Genomic DNA, 23,490 nt, shown 5'->3' with positions numbered 1-23,490 from the left:
ACAATAGGCAGCACATGCAGCAGCTCTAGCACCCAGAGGAACTCCAGCTTTCCAGTAAATACAGCGGGAAAAGTCCTAAGAAAGCACAGAGGTTCTGAGCAGTGGAATGAGAATGCCTGTTGTAGTGGTGAGCTGTCCGCACAACACCTGCCTCCATCTAAAAATTGCACACTTTAATAGGCACAGAAAATAATCATTGCACGTTCGTTGTATGCTCTTCTGGTTTAGTACAAACTACAAATGGTTAAAGGCAACCAGTTTTCTTTTGAACTGGAAGGGAACAGAGTGGCTCCAAAATGCAGAACCAACTGAAAGATGTTTAAAGATATGACAGACTTTGATCTGAGACCACTTCCTGACTAAAACTGCAGACAGATGAATGCACATTATCACCAAACACGTAGGTATGCTGATAAATGTATGACTGAGCTCCCACTACATCACATTCCCTCTTTTGTGAGACCATGCAACATACACTGGAATGGTGCTCTACAGATAAATTTTAAGTAGGAAACACAGACTAATTAAGTATGTCGGTAGAATGAGACGCTTGATCAGAGCTGGGTGTCAAAGCTTTTCATGTTTGGAGGAAGGAAATGTCAGAACAGCCTGAACACATGCAGAATTTTGAGTAGTGTGCATTCTCCTTCTCTGAAAGCAGATAGGCAATAGGTCCTTCTGGTGAGAGGAATTAAAACGGAGCTTCTTGCCTCAAAATGAGCTTGACATCCAAAACCTTTCAAATGAGTGTTTCACAAAGCTCTGAGAAGTATGTCAACACAGCAGCATTACAGATAGAGCTTGCATTAGGGTGGGAAAACCCAAATATTCTCCATGCTTTTCTTATTAGAGAGTTGACATAGCAAAGTCATCTAGACTTACAGGGAAGTTCTAAGTGCAGAACTTAACATCTGTGGAGAAAATTTGACATTTTAGGATATAATTTCATCATAAAAATTAAGCAAACATTTCCAAATTCTTGGGTAAATGTTCTATATTTTTTGAGACAAGCATTTGTAGCTTGTCCCAAATATTTAATAGAGAGTATCTATATTCAAATAGCCAAATAACTTTAATTTTACATCAATCATAGCAAAATGAGTAACCTCAAAGGAATCTCACAAACAGGTTTACAAGCAGAGATACACCTTGACTAGTGAAATCAACATTTTTTCAGTAGCAAAACATTACATTCAACCAGCTCTAGGTCACAGCAATTATAAGAACATTAGAGAAGATGAATTCTCCAAGCTGCCATAAACACTGTAGGAAAGATTTCCTCCACTGAGAATCCAGGAAACATGTCCATATCATGCACATGCGCACTTTCTAGCATTCATTCATTTGGAGGCAACAACACACTTTACCTGCCCCTGCACATCACAGCTCACTCTTCCAGCACAAAGCGATGCCACACACAGGGTGCAGAGCAGCTCACTGAGCCAGTTGTGTGATTGCAGCTAACCTTTTGATTCACAGCACTTCTCAGCCCTTTATTACCACAGAAAAAGACAAATGAGAAAAACTTCAGGCATTGTGTTGTCTCTATATATTGCTGCAGGAGCCCACAAAGTTCCAACGCTGCAAACCCTTCAGCGCACTGCTGGTAACTCACACCCTGCAAGGGACGCTGGATTTGGAGAAATGAATTCTCACACTGAAATCAGCACCAGCTGCAGAGGTGCCACTCTTCAGGGGTGCCTTCCCCCAGAGTTATGGTGGGTGATACCTACAGGACATTTCCCTCCATCAAAGTAGCATGGGGCACTTGTTAGGCCTCCAGCCTAACACAAGAAATTTAAGTTCATCTGTGTGTTTAATCACAAGTTCTTGTTGACCTTGTACAATTCCCTCAGTTTCTCAGCACTTTGCTGGAAAATGTCACTTCTGTGGTGGAAAAGGTGTTTAGGTACCCAGAACACATGGGTGTTGGAAGAGAAATGGATGAGGCAGACAGGCAGTGTAAGGCATGATAAACCTCTGACACGCATTTTTGCATACTACAGTCAGTTGTTGCTTTTCCTCTTAAATTTTAGCAGCAATAAAACCTTTTACACATACAGCAGTTGCCAGCATTGCAGGCAAAGAGGCCACCTGGCAGAGAAAGGAGCACCACTGGCCTGGCAGCCCATCCTTCATCTCCACTGCAGTGCTCTCTGCACACATGCAGCAGCCTGACCTGGCTTAGCAGAGACAGTTCTCTATCAGCTGTCACCCACACACTCTGCTGTGTTCTGATATTTTTGGGGAACAAACAGCCCTTCTTTAAGCCAGCCATGCCTGGTGCAATATCACCAGTAGCCTCAGTTAAACGAGCTTCAATTTCTGAGTCTTTCCACGAGGAAGTGACCTCTGTCCCAGGCAAAGCCAGGGCAGCACTGCAAACACTCCAGCTCTGCACAGCTGCACCACAGACCACTGAAGCTGTAATGCTTGACCTGGCCATCACCCATGTGAGCATACTGGTGTCAACATTTAGAATGAAAAACATGTTCCAAAAGCACCAAAAAACTGGGTAGAAAAATAGTTTTGAAAATATTTCACAGTTTCTCCTCTTGTCATCTAATGCACTCAAGATTTGAGTTTTGTGCTGAAATACGGGTACAGTAGGTATTAGATTTCATTACTAGGGGTAATTTACTCTTGCAATCATTTAAACATTTTTGAATAAAAAACAAATGGGAATCTTTCTCTTTTAAGAAAGAAAAGTTTACAGCAATGCTGTATGGAGGAGGGATTCCCAAGAGACCTCATTTCCTTTTCTCTTCCACTCACAACTGGTTCCTAAAATAGATTTTCCTTCCCATAAACTATCTGGAGCTTTAAAGGAAGTTCCTTTAACAGAAGGTAATACTTTCATTCATGCATTACAGGGAGGCTTTAAACTTAGAACACATTTGCTACATGCTCCGAATACTATCATCTTTCTTGAGAAACTGGAACAGAAGAGATCAAAAACTTTGGGAGGTCACTTGTCTGTTTGACCTCCCAAAATCAAATGGATACTTGTGTACAATGTCTGGGATCTTCTGCTCCTGAACACTAAAAAACAGTTATTTCTTGGTATTATAAAATAAAAAGCTACCAAATACAGTAACATTTAAGTTACCATTTATCTACCAATACAGTAACATTAAGAACCCCTACAGAAACTGTTCCCACCATAAGGGACATATCTCCTTAAAGGACTACAAATAAAGACAAAACTTTTTTTTCTCAAAACCTTGAGCTAAAGTAACCATTTGGAAAGTCCAGGCTCTAAATTTGACTAGCCTCTTCAAAAAGCAGTGGCTGAGAGAAGAATCGCAGCCCTGTAAGACATTGCCAATCTGGGGCTCATTCTGCTTGTTTTAGATTCCACAAATTGCAAGTATGAGTGAAACATACATCATAAGCTTATGTACATATTAAAGTGTTAGAAGTTCACTTCAACAATGAACACATTCTATTCTTTCATACCAAGTAGCATTTTTCTTTTAATCTTCTTTAATTAATATCCTTCAGCTAATTTTTAATTTTCCTGTATGTTATGACCAATGGGCAGATGATTCATAATCTGATATAGCATTTCAAATACTCTTTAATCAGTAGTGTGCATTCTTAATTATTTTGAAATTTCTGCATTTTTCAGAACCCACACTACACTATCTTCATTTGTATTATGCCTCAAAGTTTCAGTGAGAGTCCATAGTAAGTAAACAAAGTTTTGATGGAGCCTGAAAAGTTTGAATGCATCCTTCTTGTGTGTTTGTTGCTTTTATAATGCACAAACAGCTGCCTAAAGAAGAAAGGGTTTGACACGATGCCTGTGGATTGAACTTCTGTGGATATCTCTAAGTGGCTAACAAGTAATTGAATAGAACGTACATGTCATATATATAAATATAAAATAAAGCAAATTGTAAGATTTTAGTCTATAAAATTGGGATTTTACCTGCTCAAGTGAAAAACTAATACAGAATCACTCACTCAACCCTCAAACACAACAAATGCCTCTTTTCAAGCAACATCTTTTTGACTGTATAGGGTTCTGTACCAGAGCAAAAGAAAACATGCTAAAAATACATGTGTATTTTTTAAATGGAGTAAGTGAGGTAAACTGTGATAAAATTCCACATGGTTTTATCACACTGGATTGTAGTAATCTGTAGAGTCTTCAATAAAATAAGGATTTTTAGACACACTCAATGCATTGGAACTAATCTCAATACACTTAATCAAAAATTACTCTCACTGCCTCAAGGGATATTTATTTAAGTAGGAAAAACTGAGATTAAAAGAATAACTGTTAGATAGGTAAGAAGCAGCAATTACAACTGTTTATTCTACCAGGAAGGACATTCTTTTCAAGTCTGCGTTAATCCCAGCTCTGCTTAGTATTTTAATAAAAATGTTGGTCCAAGGAGAAGGTGGTCCAAGGTGCATGGTACTGAAATTTTAGGTAACACAGAACAGAAAGGTAATGCCAATAACACAGAACCAGTTTTCATGCAAAGAGAATTTTTCACCCTACAGTGCAGAGTCACAGAGATGGAAAGTCAATAATGCCAGGCCTGCAGGAATAAACAAGCATTTGGTTGCTGGAGTCTGGGCCTTATTACATAAATTTGACAAGAAAGAAAAAAGCAAAAGCTGAATGGTTAATGGCAAGACTGCAGTGTGGAGCCAAAGCAGTTACCTGCAGGCAGCTCCAGGGCAGCTCACAGATAATGCTCCACTGCTGATTTACTTGAAGAAAAAAAATCAAAACATGTGGAAAGTTGGGTTCACACCCCCAGACCTGCCCCTTTTAAAGGGGAAAAGGGATAAACAACAGCTGCAAACTCAAGTACCAGTGACATTGGCAGACATGGACTAAAATCTTGATTTGAAGAACAAACTGGAGTTCATGGGATGAAACTGAACTTCAGGAACGCTTCAGTTTCAGCACAAATTTCAAACTCAAGAACATTCAGATCTGAGGCTGCAGTCAAGGCTTGTATCTCTGACTCTTTCATCTTGTAAAAGGAGAAGCAACATAAAGCAGGCCTCAAAGGATAAGCTGCTCCCCTTCTTCAGTGCAGGCACAATTTACTTTATTGATCAGGCCTAGAAAGAGCCAAGATTCCTCTCCCAGCTTTACCCAAGGAACAGGCAAGATGAGCTGGTGAGCAGGAGAGGAGTCTGGGCAGCTACTGCAGGCTCTGAACAGGCTGGAAAGGGATGTCAACTGCTTACTGAATGAGAAGGTTGTTTATAAGCTATGTGTGCCTTTATCCACATTCTCCCTATACTGTGAAAAGCCCGTGTGGAGCAAACATCTGTATCCCAAAAATGTTGGGACACTATTCTCGCTGTTTACTCAGCTTACTGTCTTCAACCTTTTAATGGGATTTTTTTATAGTGTAGGAATTGGGAATAGTCTTCTCTATCATGTTTGCCAGAACAAAAGGTGAGCAAGTCCCTACTTCTAAGCATCTCAGTGTAAACAAAAAGTAAGCAGGAAGATTATTACAAATGCTCAGGGATTTTCTTCTGTTCCTTTCATGTATTTGCAGCAGACAGGTGCTACAAAGGATGAAAGCAGAATGCAGAGGCTTCACTAAAGACTACGAAAGCCTTAAGCTGCTTTGGTCCTATTTGCTACATCTGTTCTGTAGGGCATGCAGCCAGTGACAGGAGAGGAGAGAGGCACGAAGAATCCTTGGCTTCGGATTGCTGGCTTTTTGTCACGGTGGAGGTAAAGCAGAGCAGAACCCTGAAGCACCTGCACTTAAGTTACTGGTCACCAGATGTCACTGTCAGATGGATCCAGCACAACAGCAAAACCCATCCCTGCCGTAAACGTGTCAGCCCCACTCAGCCCATCCAGCCACGATTGTTTGTTCTTCAGAGAACCAGGAAACCTCAAAGCCTGCCAAGAAACAGTAAAACACTTGCAGAAGCAGATATCCATTAAAAAGTTTGGATGTTGACTGTCCTCGACAATAAATGCAGATCTCAGACTAGCTGGAATTCCATCTTCCTTTCAATGCCAAGTATTAATGGGGAAAAAAACGGATGGTCAAAGTTATTATAACATTATTATAACATCCTACTAAAATGTTTGTGCTTCCCTTCACAGCTATACAATATCTGCTGGAACCTTTAACCAAGGTTATACCATTCTAAGAACCATCAAAGCTGCTACTAAACTGGATCTATATTAATTATTATACTCTCTCCCAGCAGAAATACTCAGCAGCAACACCAACACAATAATTTGGGTCATATGCACTTCATGGGAATTATGGCAATTACATTTCTTTCTTCTCTGAGAAAGCAATCTGGACAACCCTCACACAAAAGAGGACTTTTTATACCATCATGCTCACAGTCCTTGTTACTGCTTCTTGTTCTGCTTTAGCAAGTGGAAACTTTAGTTTCTTGATTATGAGTGTGATTTCCATGGTACTTCACTTCGACCAACAAATTTCTCATAGGCCTGCTCCAACTGAAATAAGTTTTTATTTGGAGGGGTTCACTTTAATAAACCAAGCAGGAAGTTTCTTGTGGCTTTGTGCTTGGTATTTTTCCCCCAGCAAAAGATCAAATCTCAGTTCCTTATTTTACATGAAACAGTCTTTGATGGTTTGCTGATGCAAATACAGACCAGACAGAAATTCAGCTTTCCGTAGCTCTGTTCCCCACTGAAAATTTAACCACAGTCTGTGTAAAACTGGGGCTGCCAGTTTCCAGTAATTCTTTTTCATTGCTGCCTGAGAAGTTTCAGCATCTGGGCTCACTAGTACTGAAATTCCTTTACAGCCGAATAGAACTGAAATTCCCTTTACAGCAAGAATCAGGGGTAAATCCATAAATTTGCTACAATCAAGACTAAAAATCTCACTGATTTCAAGAAGATTAGGATTTTTAACAGACTTATGCTACTAGAGAAGAAAGGAAATAGGGGTTCCATTTCTAGATTCATCTGTCTAAATCATTAGACAAAACACTCTGAAATTATTTCAGTTTAGTTGTGACTTAACAGCTCACTCACAGTGGATTTGATGAATGAATGATTTTTTGTTTCCTGTTCAGTGGCTGTATTTTTGACAGGTCTCATGATGTTCCCAAACCCACGCTTGTTATTTGTTTCCGTGATTACAGAGCACAATTCAAGATAAACTTGAATGAATTATTTAATGATTTGTTCTTTAAGTACCCCCATTATTTCAAATTTTAATATACAATTTAATCTTCTTTTTCCTTGCTTTTTTCTAAGTCACCTCAAAATACCACTAGAAGTCACCAACAGCAGCTGTACCAAGCAGAGCAGTGGGAGAGGTGCATTGTTTCCCTCAAAAACTGAATTAAATATATATTGTTGGACCACTTTACCTTTAGTGAACTGGAATTCTCACTTCTCAGAAGTCAGCCTGCATGAGGGCTTCAGAACTGATGCCAGAACTTGAAACAATAGATGACAACTCACAGAGTATTTGTTAGTTCTGATCTCTGTGTTATATACTCAAAAAATATTTTAAAAAGAGATTTTAGAAGACTTCAATCTACGGAAGTAGACTGTGCCTTTGCAATTTCTATGCATTGAGGGATACAGTCTCCCAAACACAAATAAAAGCCACAGGAGTTTTATTTTTGTCTCCCCTTCACAACCAGGGAGCTGAGATTGCTGGAGTGCCTAATTTAAGCACATGTCTGGCTGGCTTTGTTTTCATGTCAGGACTATTTCTCACCACAGATTGGATAGGAAGTCTGACTCTTGACAGCTGAGGAGAGCTGGCAGACTAAATCACTTGCTGCTCTTTGGAACTGGGTACCACAACATCCAATGCACCCTGTACTAGGCAGACAGAATTCCACTCTTCAGCACTGTACCTCCACAGAAGCATGGGAACAGCCAGCTTTAATAAAAGACCCCAATTTGTTTTCAGCAGCCTCTGTTGTACCTTTAGGGCCAGTGCAGCAACCTGTTCTTGGGTTGGGCTAACATCCCCATTCTACGTCTGTAGGGAAAAGAAAAACCAAGCTGACAGCTTTGGGTGAGCATTCAGTGCTTTTGGAGCAAGGGAGAGAAGAAAAACGTGATTGTCCACAGAGAAAGCTACAGATTTCAAAACCAAGAGATCATAAGGTGACCACTGTCACGAGGTCACTGATCAGCATTTAGCCCTCTGGTGCTGCATGAAATTGAGTCAATGTAAGAATTCCAAGCTTAAGACACTGGGGAAAAAAAAAAAATCAATGAGCATTTAATGAAGAATCCAAAGAAAGAAATGAATGTCTGGCTTGGGTGATGCAATTGATCTAATGGAAGGACACAATCAAAATATTTTTCATATAGCATATAAGGTCTCTTCCCCCAGTAGCATTATGTTCCTGCTACTCAGAACTGGGCTCTTAAACTTCCCAATGCAGAGAGCTCAGTAAAAAATTCCTGCTTGGATTCTCAAGGTTGCCAGGCCTGAAGGAGTTTAGCTGGTGAGGTCTGCTCAGAACTACTGATCTTAGAAAACTTTGGTTTCGCTGGCTGTATTCCAGTAGATTTTGTTTTGATTTGGTGGAATGAAAATAATTGCCGTGTTTTGCTTTAGTTGAAGAAGAGGCAAACAAAAATCCCTAAATATGTGTTATATGTAGGAAAAGGGATACAGTGAAACTACTCTGTAAAGCAATTAAGTGTGTTGTGCAAATAAAGCTTAGAGGAGCTGTTCAAATGCTTATTCTTAGTGCCTTGGTGAACATGATCTCAACAGAAAGCACACTATTTCTATTTAAATCAGAAAACTTTCCCTTTGGAAATAGAGAGAGAGATCACTGTCTGAATCCTCGAAAATGTGACAGGGTAATAGGTATCTTTGTTATGCAAAATGGATATATATAGCCTACATGATCTACAATAGGATTTTTTACACAGACACAAAAGCACTAGTTTTGTCTCAGTCACTGGTAAATAAACAATATCAGGAAAGTTAGAAGCAGCTTTCAGTGTTTTGCTGTGTGGCAGCTGGACACAAGTAAAAGACCATTTTTTGTTATGGAATGACTAGCAAAGATAAACTCTTGGGAAATATTCCCAAAGCAATTGAAATAGATTTTGCTCTTTGCAGAAGGCAATGTTACTGTTTAATTTATAAAGTTAATAAAGTGGCTTCTAAATTATTGAATAAGGTAGGGAGTAATCACAAAGTTAGTACTTGTTAGCTTTGATAGTGCTATGAATCACACACCAGATTCTGGTCATGAAATAAACAACTATAACATTTTCAGTTTAAATAAAAAATAATTACAAAGCAAAAGGACTTAGCTTAGAACCACAACATTTTTACTAGTTTACACATGCATTTTTATATCCCTTATTCTTTATTATGATCATGCCTAACTAATCCATAACATTATTCAACGCAAGTATTTTATCTCAGTCTTGAGTTGCCACAGTATTTCTGGGGCAGGGAGATCTGAGGACAGAATGAAACCACTTATGGTTCCAATCTGAATAACAATCCTTGGAAAGAGGCAGACACAGGAGAGGAAGAAAAAGAAGGAGAAACAAGGATAATTTTGATTTCTTCCTTTCTCAGACTAAAGATCTAGTTTTTCAAATCCCATTTAATGCACTGAAAAAGACTGAGGTTGGTACAAGTGACTGAGTGTTTGTGGGTTCAGCCCTGTTCTGGTGCCAGGTGAGTTCATAAAACCCATATACAATTAGTGTGTCTGTGTGCACACACCGAGAAGGATGACTTTGTAAATAAGTCTGTAAGGTCTAAAATGGAAAGATTTGTATCTTTCATGTGACTTATTCTTATCCTGCAGTTCATAATGTACAGAGCTGTTACAGAAACTTGCCTACAATCAAAACCTTTGTTCAAAGGTTTAGAAATAAATAATTATGTGAAATAGCCAGGATACTAGCATTTTAAAAAATTGCTGTTGATAAGAAGATAAAAATAAATCTTTTTCAGCAATTTTAGTTTTCCAACCAAGCCTGCAAATGGAAGAGAAGTTTTCATTTGTATCTTGGATTCATAAACAACAATTTTTATTGCCTACCTCAATTTCTTCTGGATGTGTGCCATGTTCACAAGAATTTTAGTAAATCTGCAGTGAATCTCTCAAATTCTTGTTCCAGTGTGACAGTCCAATGTTACAATTACAGTCCAGCATTTAGCAAGTACAAGCAGAGCAAAACAGGATTAAAAAAAGACTCAAATCATAGAAGAATTGTATCTAAGTCATGTAGATCCTTCCTCCCAGAAACTATTCTGGCAGCTGAATGTCCCTACCTGGCTACATTGTGATAAAGTAATAAACACAGAAAATCAATCCTGCAGAATCAAATCCTTGATTCCCACTGATTTCATACAGTTTATGCACAGAGGGGCAGCATCCATTGCTGTCTTTTAACCAATGGTTCTCTGAAGTCAAAGTTCATTCAAGACTTACCTCCTGAAGCTCCTTTTTACTTGAGATAATTGCTGGTCTGGGAAGCCCACATGATGGAAAAAGAGGAGGAAAAAGACATTGGCTCCTCAGGCACATTTGGCAGGATATTGGAGGGAGCATTCCATCCTTCAGCTCTTCTGTAGCCAACTTAAGGCTCTGGGAATGAAGATTCTCCTTCCCACTCACCTACCTGCAGATATGTCTGTCCCTGAGCTCCACAAATCCCACTCCAGGGCAGTCCCTTCCCAGCCCTCCTGGCAGTGATCCCCAGAAGAACCATCCTGTTCTTCCACAGCCTCACCCAGAGACTCAGGGGTGCCCTTGGCAGCCCCCCATCCTTAGCAGCAACACCCGAGTGCCTGTCCCTGAGGCAGGCCTGGGCTGATTCAGCCCTGTGGGCTGCTCCTCCTGCCTCAGCTGCTCCCTGTCTGCTCCAGGGAAGAGTGGTGAGCCAGAGGAACGCATTGCACAGGTCACAAGCTGAGCCACATTCACCTAGAAGCATTCCAAGGGCTTTAGCCCTGAATCTCAGGGCAAAACTTCTCCAGGAGCTTACACCCCACAGCCCAGCAGCTGCCTGTGCTGCCAGTACTCACTGGGGCCATCTCATCTTGTTCCTGCCTTCCCTGTCCCACTGGCACACACCAGGGGCTGTTAGTAACTTGACCACATAAAAGTCTAGGTCACATATTCTTTTAGCCAACAATTTTTTTTTGCTTCAGTCAATCCATTTGTCAGCCACTACAGCAAACTGCATGTACCAACTCTTCCTGCAGCAAAGGCTCTTGACAGAGCTGCTACTATGATTGCTGGTAATGTGTTAGTGCTAAAAATTACATCACGTTATGCCAATGTTTGTTTTTAAAACAAGAACTGCAATATGAGCTGCCATTCAAACTAGGAATATGGGAAGGGATGGAAGGTACCTCCTGAGTCATGCAGAGCTTGCTTTTGCTAATGGAAACCAGACATCCCTTAATCCCTTTGATCCTTGTCTCCCACATCACACACATGCACACATATTCTTACCTCTCTCCTCTTACTATTAAAAACTTTCCTTTAAAGGTATTACACTTAGCTGACTTACAATAGAGATTTCAGAGGTCAGGGTGACATACATGAGAGCTAAGGATAGACCATACTCTGTCAGGAGGATCTATGAATATTGCAAAGGAAATTAGATGACTTCAGAGTCCAGGCATCTTTAGAGAAGATAGCAAGACAAGCTCGCCTTTAAATAAGTCCACTCAATGACAAGAACAGCTCCCACAATACTGACCAATCCCTGCTTCCCAGACACAAACACTCCTACAATGGGGCAATGAAGGGAGGGGCGGGGCAATATAAATACATATTTAATGGAAACCTTAGAATATTGCAGTAAGCATACACAAAATTAAATTATTGAAACCTGAAAGGTAACTCATACCCCATATTAATTTGTCAAGCAGAGCATTGGCCCTGAGAAGGGGAGAAATAGGAAGATATCATGTAATCCTCCCACAGGTCTTCTGGTGCTGAGTAAGTTACAAGACATTATTCAGAGACTACAGCATTCAGGAGCAACCTGGAACTACAGGAGATGGAGGCAGATATTACTTACCCTGACTTATGCTGAAGATGTAGCAAATGATAAGGACACTGCTTTTCACCAACCTGAGCCATGGACATCATTTGTACTAGGAGGTGTTTAGTCACAGATAGATTCCCCAAGGACTTCTGACAGGTGATTTATCAGCAGTGAATGTTGTGAAGGCAGACACTCCTCTCCAAAGCAATCTTTATCCAGTCTTGATAAGGTAACAGTGTTTTGTACTCTCACTTTCCAGTAATTGGTTCTCAAATCTTGCTTTTTCCAGACTGCTCCTTTAATACTCTGTAATACCACAGGCTGCCTTTCAAGAGTGAATAATAATGAAGAGCTTTAAAGAGACTTGTAAAAGTTATGAAGTCATAAAACTCTATTTGATTCCTCCATCAGTCTGTTTTCTGGGAATGGCTGAATATAAATAGTGAAGTGATCTCACAGGCTTTGAATGAAAAGTTCTTTCTCCTTTCAGGCTGCACTTCCCACTGTGTTATCCTCACTGGCATTTTATTGCCTTCAGGAGGATGGTTTCACAGCCCAGGTCACAGCTGAGATGGCCACGACACACAAAGTATCACCATCCAATTCCAGGCGGCTTCAACCCATACAGAGCAGCACCAATTCAGAAGGCTTCAAGTGTTAGCCCTTCTTGTTCTTTAGCCCAACCTTTTATCCCCTCCTGTTGATGCAGTGCACCTGTGTGCCCTCTGTTCCCTCTGGTGGTTGGTCAGTGTCCCGGGGCCCTCCATTACCTTTAATGCTGCTCACCTGCTGCTCACAGCTGCAGCCCATTGGGGATGAGGCTCAGCCCCAGCTCCACTCCCAGTCACCACAAACTGTGTGCCTACATGATGAGATGCATATAGAATCTTCTTCCAAGTTCCTTATTAACAGTGTTTTGGGACATTTGGCCAAAAAAATGTATGCCTAGTCTCTGGGGGTTCCTTTTCAAATGCATGGTGTAAATCAATTCTGTATTGAGCTGCAGTCATTGTGATGCAGAAGATACTTCTCCAAACAAGAGTTGCTCTTGTTTTCCTTTCCCTCCTTGTTCCTGGTGACTGTGTATAGGGGCTTCCCATAAATTGTGTTCATTTCACCTCCTCTTTTCCTGAGGTGCAGCTATGTTGTGAAAATTGATACTTCTGCAAAGAAAAATAGTTTTCTTTATCATGTTGCACCAGTCTCAATTTCCACCAGCCCATTAACTCAAAATAAACTCCTAAGCATTTGACTGTCTGATCAGTGTCTGCACAGTGACATTTACCAGGAGAGGCAGACAAGAAATAGTCAGTGACTGGAGATTTTTAGACCAGAATAGTGACACTGTAATCTTGCTCTTTCCCTCCCTACACCCATCACCTCCTTTGCCAATCTCTGTACCCTTTTCTAGACACAGCTGAAATAACCAGTAGAAGTGCCCCTTGACATGTGCTCAAATCCAAAATACAGGTATTAGAAATTACTTGAAATTTTAAAAAAATTACAATAATAATAAGAAGAAAGTTAAAAGAAAAGCAATTTAAGTATTCTTTGGTTCCAAGACATAGAAAAGACATCACTATTACTTAGCTCATTTCTGAAGTCAACAGATGGTCTTGCTACATTAAGAGCACTTGGAAGTTGTTTTCTCTGTTGTTTGTTAAAGGCAAAAACCTTGGAAGTAGGTTCAAAGACTCTATCCAGAAGGCTTTATGCCAATCCTACTTAAAGCAGCTCCCCTGATACTGCTGAAAGCAAGTGTTACAGCTGTGAGTAGGTATACAGTCACAGAGCATTTGTAAGTACACATGAGCCAAATTAGAAGCAACAGAAATCTGATGTTATCATCCTGGTTTATTTCATGCACCCAGTCACTGGCAGCAACTCACAGATGCTGAGGCAAGAGATGCTTTAGTAAACAGAACAATTAGCAGCATTGTATGAGCCACTAGCACAGCAAAATAAACTTCTTGGAGATATGTGGTTATAACTCTTCCCAAAAAGAATAAATTGGAAAGCACAAATTACTTATCTGCAAGAGTGGATTAGCAACTGCCAGCTCTGTACCATAGAGATGGAAGCAAGAGTTCTTGAAATGGGAACTTACAAAGAGGTACTATGCAATAAGTAAATAATATCATGCCTTTGTATCAACCATCTTTTTGTCTTGTTTTAAGGGAAAAAAAATCCCCACACTGTTTTTTTGTCATGATGCAGTGCCATTAAACACTGGCGTACAAATGATCAATGTTTAGCATTGCTCCCTAGCCTGGCTGCTTTCAGTCATATATGGCAATCAATGATCCATTCATGATAGCTCCCTGCAATTATCATAGCAAAGATTGGGGACAGATAGGCATACAAGGCACTAAAACTAAATAACCACAAAGTATTTCACCCGTGCATTCTCCAGTTGCTTCCTCCATTTATGGATAATGGCTCTATTTGCAGACAATGGCAGTAAAATTTTCCTCGAGGGATTTATTTATAACACTTTTTTTTCTTGGATTATGGTTTGTATTTTCTAATGTGATAAGTGCCCCAGAGAAACATTTAAGTGAAACAATCAAGAGAGGATTTTGTTCTCCTGTCCCGTAATTTCTTCATCCTAAACAGTCAACAGAAGATGTGCATTAACCTCACACTGTACTGTGAGCTGCACTCACCCTTCCCAGCCTCCACCACTGCCAGCAGAGCACACAGGGGTTGCAGTCTTGGTTATTCAAATGGAAATAATTCATGGCCATGCCCACAGACTGGTGAGAAGGAGGATATAGTTTCTGTGTTTTACTGATGTTTGTATTCTCAAATTAAGACCTAAATCTATTGTTAAAGTCCACTAAGAGAAATAGCTGATGGGTGAAAAATTGGTCGTTGTCACCTCTGGTCGCCTCTCCTGTGAAAACTTGAAGTAAAGCTGAGAGTGGTCTACCTCATCATAATTTTTCCTAAATTAACTGATAAAAATAACAGATGACTGTATACTGTCAGTGATGCCCTATGTTGTTTATGTAGATTAGCTAGGATATATTGCCATGTCTACTAAATTACAAGTCCCTACTGGCTAGCCTAAATAATAAGATACTTGTAACACCAGCTGAAAGGAATAAAAACCAGGAACCAAAACCAGAGCTTTTACCTCCTTTCATCCTTATTTTCACCTGTCCCTTTAACATTCTGCAGCCAGAAAATAAATGACAGTGATTAAATTATTTGCCTGCCAGATTATCTCAGTTGCTGTTCTTAGCAGAATATCCATGCAAGCCATTGAGAGAGCAGGATATGAGCAGGTGAATCAGACTCTGCAGGGTCCCTGCACCTCTGACTCTCTATCAGCTTATCCCTGGCATTGCAAAAAATCTGAAAAAAAAAATAACCAACCTAAATGGATGCTAAATATTGAACTAAATCAAAGACAACATATGTGAACTTTGATTGTCTAACAAATGTGACCTAAAAGGAACAGGAATTCTGCAAATGAGAGCCTGAAAGCTCCCTTTATGCTTCCACCTGCTCGTCCTTTGAGGTAGATTTTTTTTAGTTTCTGTAAAATAAAGGCATGACTCACTAACAGGACATATGGAGTGGCAAAGTATAGAAACAAAGATTGCTACCACTGCGTCTTCAGAAAGCTTAACAATGATTTCAAACTGCTCATTGTTATGGTGCAGCCCCATGTTTCTCTCTTGCACACGTTTTCTCATTAAATTGGGAAAGTGGTTGTTGGGAAAGTGGTGTTTGGGTGAGTGGACCCATCCCCCTATATTTTACCTGTGCAGTGCCTTGCACAATTAAATATTTATCTCCAAATGGAGATTCCAGGCTTTATTACTACCTGAATAATACATGTAACTTGAATTATACCCTCCCAAAGGCCTATTTGCGAGTCAATTTTTTTCTGTCTGTTCAGCACTGCTTCTGACTACAGCCTCTGATAGTATTTTAAATAAACTCTTTGGTCTATGCATGTGCTACCTGTTCTTTCTCCCCTTAACTAAATGACACCACTTAGTCAAATCAAACTAGCTATTTAAAAAGAAAAACTTCTCTCCCTCCACTCAAGAAAAGTTGCTGTTAGCAACTTAACCTAATGAGCAAGTTATCCCAAAGGATGAGACATCAATTTAAATAAAGAGAGACCGAATTTGCTCTTATCACAAAGATTGCTTGGTAGGGAAAACAATCCAATTGTAGATTCTCATGACAAGCACTTACAAAGACAATATATTCCATATCCCTAAAATACATGTTCCATGTTTTTTATATCCCTTTAGGACATCAGAACTCTTCTGTGCTGAATTTGGAGAGAGAGGAAAGAACTGAGTATCATTTGCTTGCCTATGCACTCATAAGTTTTCCGTGATTCCTCCACACAACTGATGAGACAAACATTTCTCAGGATTTTTAATGCTCCTGACAGTTTCTAAGGATATTCAAAGCATTGCTTTACTAAGAACTTAGCCCAGACACCCAGTCAGTTCTGGCAGCCTATCTCTCATGCTAAAGATGCCTCACATCAGCTGCCCTTTGAAAGGCATTCACACAAATAACTGAACTTAGTAAACAGGCTTAATAAAGTAAATCAAGAATATTTGTGTTTAGGCACCTTGGATTTTTCGGTATTTTTAGGTAATTCCTTCTTTGTGTATTTAAGAGGGTGTGGCTTTGGGAACATCAGTAGGCAGTGGTGCTTCAGGGAAGAGTTGCTACATAAAAAAGGAAAAAAGTTTCTTGTGCACTTATCCTGCACTTTCTAAGTGGGACTCTGCCTCCCAAGGGAAAGCCTGGCTAAAGCACATCATGGAACAGCTGCCATGGCCTTCCTGGTCATATAGGCTTCACACACTCTGTCTCAGACTCTCAAATCATCTGATGGGCCAGAAAAATGGAAAAGAAATGACACTTCACTTTTGTCTGTGGATCAGGCTAAAAGCTCCCAAATGCTAAGAACTAGAGACAAGGTACACTTCCCAGCAGGGGAAAATGGAATGAGTTGTAACAATTGCAATTGCCATTTCAGAGCCTTCTGAGTGGTGAGTGGTTTCATTACAGAGGGTGTTGACAAGCATGACAGCTCTCTGAGAGTGTACTACCTGCACACACCTCACACACCGTGCCTCCTGCTTCTGGCACCCAGAAGAAACTACCAATACATTCAGCAACGTGCTAGAATGGGCTTCCTAAATTGATAAATTCAGACCCTGCTGTCAGCCAGCTGTGTCACACAATCCCCTTCATAAGCTGATAGAACATCCTCAAAACTATCTGGGGAGAGAGGTATTTTTGCTAGCATTACTCTTCCTGGAAGGACAATGTAGAAACTCAAACATCTGTCATTTAGCAATCATTTCCCGTCTAAATGTAGTTGTGTACCAATTTGGTTTCATGCCAGATTTTTCTTTTAAATAAATGGTTGTTTTCCCTCTCTGGTGTTTTTCAGCCAATACATCTGTGTGCAGCAACTGCATTTCCTTTAAGCCTTTCCTTTGATAAGTTAAATAAACTAAGTTATTTTACTCCTGATTTCTTATGATTAAAAAGATTTCATCCTAGACTGTTTGCCTTTTTTCTGGCTTATATTCTAGCATTAATTAGTCCTTCTCAAAGAGAAGCACCTGCATATAGTAAGAACAGTATATATTATTATGTCTAGATCTTACAGGATGGATCCTTCCCCTCATCTCTATTTTCTCAGCAAAGATTGGTATTTTTCAGGGCTGCATCATACAGTCAGGTCTGTTTTATTTGAATCTTCTCTACTATCGAATTTTGAACAGGAAATCTTCCAGTTGACAGCAAACACTTTTCTGTTTATCTGCCTAAATCAGGACTCTGCATTTTATATTACTAAATTGAAATGCAATTCTATAAGTGGGGTAGTTTAGCTCTTCCTCATATTTTTGCAGGTGCCTTTGGGAAATCCAGTTTTTTCCATCTTTGGGGTATTGTTTCATCCCATAGTTCTTAGCAAAAATGCAAAATAAAATCAGTTGCTACCTCAACTGAGCATCTTCACTATTATTCCTTCTCAAGTATTATAATTCCCTGTTCAGCATAACCTCCTTTCAATACTAAATGTGATACTTCAAGGCACTCATCAAATCTGTTTATAATGTTTACACTAACACCATTTGCAGGAACAGCAGATTGGTGCTGCCACTCTATGAAGGAAAAACATGAAAGTTGTTAGGGTTTAATTACCTGAAGGACTTTTATAAATCAAAAGTGCCTTTTGGAAAATTCACAATGGTCAGAATTAGTCTCAGAAGCATAGAAAGGGAAAAACATTGGGGCTGTCAAGCAAAATTTAATCTTCTGTATTTGAAAGAGATGTTGCTTGGTTTAAAAATACATGACAGACAATGATCTGCAGGGACACTCTAGGACAAAAACGCAGGGCCTAATGGAACCATTAACATCTGTGGATCCAGCAGCACTTCCTAGACTGATCCTGGCTTGGGGGGAATCTTTCACTAGACAAAGAATACTTCTTTTTATATTGCCAACAAGGCTACTCATTGAGAAAGCCCTTATGACACCAGTGTGATATCAGAGCACTTCTAGGAGCTCAGGGTGGTGTTCCAGATCTTAGTTTGTGACAGAAGGGGAACAAAGTAGGGATACCCAATAAACAGCAAGTAAGGGTTTGATCCAAACTGTAACACTGAAGATAGAACTTGCATCAGTGCTTTCTGATATGTATATAACTGATTCATTTGTAAAATCCTAGGATTAGATTAATTTTTAAATAAAATTACCAGAGTAAGCAATATTCCAGCATGTACATCTTTATACACAGAGACAGAGGGCTTGCTGCTGCCATCTCTGGCAAGGTATCTATTCACTTATTACACTTTAAGAGAATGATGCAATCTTCCTGCTATTAAGCACCTGGCTTGTTATAGACTCTGTTACAGAGAGGTCCAAGAGAAAGGCAGGAAACTGGAATACTGGTGGATAAATACAAATTTGCTAAAGTGTAAAGAATTTATTTCTTGTTCTCACCTAGTCTAATTTCACATGTCTCACTGTCTCACTGTTGCTCCAAAGGCATAAATACATATAAATAAACATGCACATGTGCAAGTGCATAATGATTTTTTTCTAATAGGCCCTTCTGACTGGGGTAAACCCTGGCTGTAGAATTTCACTGTATCAAATTCAGGCATATTCTTAGTGACACATTTAGCATATGGAATTAAAAACCATAAAAACCACTCAAAGAATTTAGATTTCTAAACAAGAATGGTGAAAATTTCACCCACAATTCAGAACAGCTGTCATTGAGTTTCAAACTGGTTTGTACTTCTTGATTTTTCCTCTGGTTTTTATGTTTATAAAAATACTCCATAGCACATCTATAATATTTTATGCTACATACCCAACTAGCATTTCCAGTCATTCATTAGTAACTGATATTTGAAAGGTTACAGAAGCCTGAACTGCATGTACATCCATAATACAAGGAAGCACTATTATAATGTATTTGTTGAGATAATGAGGCAGGAAAAACAAACAAAAAAGACACCACTGCTGTAGCTGATTTTACTTTTAAAGCAGTCCATTAAATATCTTTTGGCAAATTACTTATTTAAATCAATGGACAGCTCAGGGAATCATTTCTGTGGCTCCTAATAAAATTCTAAATTTCTTTGTTTGATTTATTTTATTGCCATTGGTTGCATCAGACATCTGGGAACAAGTTAAAGAAAACCCAACAATAAAAAGGAAGTTTTGTGACACTGAGGTCAGATAGTAGAAGGCTACACTGAGACATCAAACCTACCACAATGAAGAACGTGCATCCTGCAAGGAAAGGAGGGCCCATTCTTTTTTCCCAGGGCAATACAATTTCCCTATGTGATTATATACAAAGAGCTCAAATTATTCATGCAAACACTTCCATTAGGGTCAGCTGGAGTGCAGTGAGCAGGATGTGTAAGAGCATTTCCTTGGAATCAGCAGGGACCAGGAACTCTGCTGTGCTAGATATGGTTGAGACACACTGAAGGCTCTTCTGGGCTTTTATTGTCTAAACTAAAAAAAGTAAGAGGAAGAGAGAAAAAGAGGCAAAGTGTAATTATCACCTTGATGCACCTTAAAGTAAATAAATGTTAGTTTCTCATAGCATAAATGTCTAACTTTTTGCTAGACCATGGCCAAACTGACTTGCCAAAGATCATACACATAATATCTGTGGAAGAGTTAAGCACCGAGTTCCATTATTCTAAAATCAGAAGTACATCAGTTTCCAGCCCCAAACAGTTAATCCAGGGAATAACATGCTATGCACATTTACTTCTTTAACAGGAGCTTTACTGTATCTTTGTAAAAAAATACAAAAGATTAAGAAGAATAAAAAGGATCTAACATATTAAAAGATTTTTTATTATTATTTAAATGATGGGGAAAATCTAGAAAGGATAAAAGCAACCAGATAGCACCTGTTTATATTATTCATGTACCTAGAGCATTTATAATGTATAAAATATTCATTTTAATATAAATATTGTAAAACTGCCTCCTTTACTATCATTTTGAATGTAGTTCCCTGTAAGGAACATGATAATATTCTCTATGATAGAAGGGAGGATTTTTTTCTTAATCAAGGCAAGTGTCTGCTAGAAAAAGTTAAAATCAAATGCTCCTCTTGAGCATTTTTTTCCATACTCAGCCTTTCCAGAACCAGAGGTGCTGTGTTTGTGAAGCCTCTGAAGCCATGGCTGGACAACATGACAGGATGTAGCATGAACTGTTTGACTGAATCAACCACAAAGCCAAAGGAAGCCACAGACTGTCTCATCGAGCAGAAGGCATCTGATGGAAACTTCTTGTGACAAATTAAAACCTTTCTGATCTCTGAAATGTGGGTACCAAAGCAGTGCTCTAAATAAAATTCACTACCTATCAGTCCTTGTATTTACAGTGGTTTTCAGGCAGTTATTTCTGCTGTTTTTCATTCACCTAAATCATGTAGTTAGCAGGAGCTGTAACAAAAATGGATAATTTCAAAAGTAAAATCAGCTACAACAGCAATGTCTTTTGTTTTGCTTAGCCTTTAGAGCCCTTGAAAAACTCTGTTCTAAGAGCTGACAGGACTTTATAGCACTCAGGAGCTCACAGAGCTCAGCTCTTCAAATACACAAGTCATCTATGAATACATTTATGCAATGACATTCCAATTACAAAGACCCTTAAGAGCTCTCATGTAGAGACCATGCCCATGCCCACTACATGATCAACTTTCATGCATATCCTTGTTTGTCTCAGGTAGTGCATTATTGAGGGCTTGCCAATCAATTTTTCTGAATTCTAAATATTTTTCTATGAAGTGCTGAGAAATTCTTACCATTTGCACAACTGCAACCAGTCTATGAATGACTCTAAGCCCAATCTCCTAGTTTCAGTTTTGTCCCTAAAAATGCTGCCTTATCTTTATTTCATAGAGCAGTGTTTTCTCACATAATTAAGTAAAGCTAAATATTGAACTCTAGTTGTTACAGTAAATTGTTTTACCTAGATTGCTGCCATTTATTGCCTCATTTCCACAACGATGTCTCACTGCACACTGACAACTGAAAACTGTTCACTTAGAAATCTCTTTCCACATACTTTAGTCTTCACTCACCAATAACTTAATTTTTTATCTTTCCAGTATAGACACTGACAGGTCACATATATCAGAACATAAAGAGTTGTCATGGCAGATCAGACTACTGAGCCATCAAAGCCTGGTAGTCTGTCTTTACTGTATCTCAGAGGAAGGTGCAAACCCCCACAACGTGATAAGCAATTATGTAACGGAACCCATATGGGCAACATTTCTTTTTCACTTCCCCAATCAGCCTATACCTAGAAGTGAAAGATGCTATCATCCCTTCATCAGTTTCCTATGCTGTGCATGACAGACTCCCTTCCCCTGTGATTGATATTCAACAAGACTCTGTCGCAGCTAATAGGCTCAAAATCTAATTTGGCCAAAGAAGAACAAGACTAAAAAGCAAGGTTAGCAATAAAATTGTGTTTTGAAAATGAGGACTGAAACACAGAGAAAAAGAGGGAATCTGCAGCATTAACTTTGTTGAAGTTTTATACACAAGCTGTTCAATGCAGTCAGATTTACACGTGACTAGTGAAGAAGACAAAGCAAATTTTAAGATGATCTCTTGAAGGGCCATTTGGAACAGTCATGGAGTTTGTGGCCTGGATTTATCAGCTCTCCTATAGTAAACTCTGAATAATAATCTTTAATAGTAAAAATCACTCATGAGAAGATGCTGCTTTTATTCATATGTCCTGGTGATATTTTGCATGTCATCTTCCCTGAAAAGCACAGTCCAAAACTGCATCATTGTGCAGTGATGTTTTATGGAAATTAATCAAAGCCTATAATCCCATTATCATGTGATTCTAGCATTTCTGGACCTACTGCTCAACAATCTGCTGAGCTCAGAATAACTCAGTTTATGTGATTTCCAGTCTACTTTGTAATTATTTTCTGTAATTGACAGCAGATTATGCAGAATATCCCACAGAGATCATCAAACCATCTGAGCTCTCTCTGGCTTTAAAAAAAATTATTGAGATGTCAGAGGACTGTGAGTTCAGATATTCTTTTCCATAATGAGTGGTCATATTTCCATTCTTTCAAGCCCTTATTTTTATCCAAAATTTGACCTTCCTTCCTGAAGGAAGAGCCAGTTTGAACCTTGCTTTAAGTCTGCCACAATGATTTGCACTTGCACCTGTCTGAGCTCATAGGATGGGCCTGGTAATTTCTCCACTGTTGGTACCACCCCAGCTCAGCAGGCAGGGGCAAGATTATTAGATATATTAAAGTTAAGATTTCATCTACATGATCTGACAGACTGATGTAACTCAAACTGCAGTATTTTTAGGCATTGACTAATGGTTAATTAACCAGCATATGAGAAATATCTGCTTTCATGCTAGCACCCCAGAGCTCATTGATCTACCTCCCTGTAATACACATAAAAAGATGGCATTTCTTTCAGCACTCGCTCTTTGATTGAATATTTGTCTTTGTCACTAGTCAATAACCCTAGCTCCTAAAGACTTAAAAGTCTTCAAACACTAATTTCTATCTTATTTAGTCAAATTTTCTTTAACTGCAGGCATATCCTAAATCCCTTGCCACTCTCCTAAACTACATAGGTAACTAAAAATATATAATGTGGTCATGTGCAATATATTAATGGTAATCCACTGCCAGCCTTAGACAGAGACTTTTCCAGCTTATTAAAATCTAAATTATTCCCTTTAGGACCTCTACCATGTGCAAATGTGAGGCTGCCAAGGGTCACTGGGTTCAAAACTGAAATTCATTTTCACACCTCTCCAACCTGGGCTGAAGAAGCTGCACTGAAAGCTTTGTGCAAACACCCTTCTCTAATAACCAATAACAAAGAAGACATAGAAGCTTGATGCTGAAACAGAATCTCAGCTATAAAACTGGTCAATATTCAGCTCTACAC

At 39.2% G+C, this 23,490-nt stretch overlaps 1 long non-coding RNA gene across 6 annotated transcripts in view; it reads right to left on the bottom strand.

The window, feature by feature from the left end:
- LOC141730425 (uncharacterized) overlaps positions 1-11,643 on the bottom strand; it is a 101,518-nt gene extending 89,875 nt beyond the window's left edge. For all 6 annotated transcript variants that reach the window (XR_012581907.1, XR_012581910.1, XR_012581909.1 and 3 more), the window contains exon 1: positions 10,426-11,643. This is a non-coding gene — a long non-coding RNA (uncharacterized LOC141730425). The remainder of the gene's footprint in view (positions 1-10,425) is intronic.
- Positions 11,644-23,490: the final 11,847 nt, after the last annotated feature.

Source organism: Zonotrichia albicollis, chromosome 10 (genome assembly GCF_047830755.1).
Source record: "Zonotrichia albicollis isolate bZonAlb1 chromosome 10, bZonAlb1.hap1, whole genome shotgun sequence".
NCBI classification, from domain to species: Eukaryota; Metazoa; Chordata; class Aves; order Passeriformes; family Passerellidae; genus Zonotrichia; species Zonotrichia albicollis.
The sequence above is the reverse complement of the archived record's forward strand: the minus strand, read 5'-3'. Positions and strand labels throughout refer to the sequence as shown.